Below are 406 nucleotides of genomic sequence, written 5' to 3'. Positions count from 1 at the left end.
CGGCCCGACCCCATGGCCCGGCCGCGCTCGGGCAGCGTGGCCGTGCGGACCTGGTCCCCGGCTGGGCGCCCGCGAGCTGCTCCGACAGCGGGGAGCCTGGCCTAAGCAGCCGCGGGTACTTCAGGGTTTTGCTTAAAACCAAGATACATTTTGGGATGCTGTCCGAGATTTCAAGCCGCCTCCCCTGTAATTTGAAGGGGGTTGAAGTAAAGACCAACACAAGGGACCTTTTTTGTATTTGGACCTCGCATTCCCGAGGCTCCCTCTTTTCTAGAGCTGCTGTTTGGGGGGGTGGGGCATAAAATAAGCAATGGAGAAATTGATAGAGTGGAAGGGGCCTGGGAAGATGATCGGATCCAGCCCCCTGCACCAAGCTGGAAAGACAAGGGGGGGAGGTGATCGTCCA

This window comes from Gavialis gangeticus, unplaced genomic scaffold (assembly GCF_001723915.1).
Source record: "Gavialis gangeticus isolate Ggan-Ray unplaced genomic scaffold, GavGan_comp1, whole genome shotgun sequence".
In the NCBI taxonomy this organism is placed as follows: Eukaryota; Metazoa; Chordata; order Crocodylia; family Gavialidae; genus Gavialis; species Gavialis gangeticus.
Note: the sequence above shows the minus strand (reverse complement) of the source record.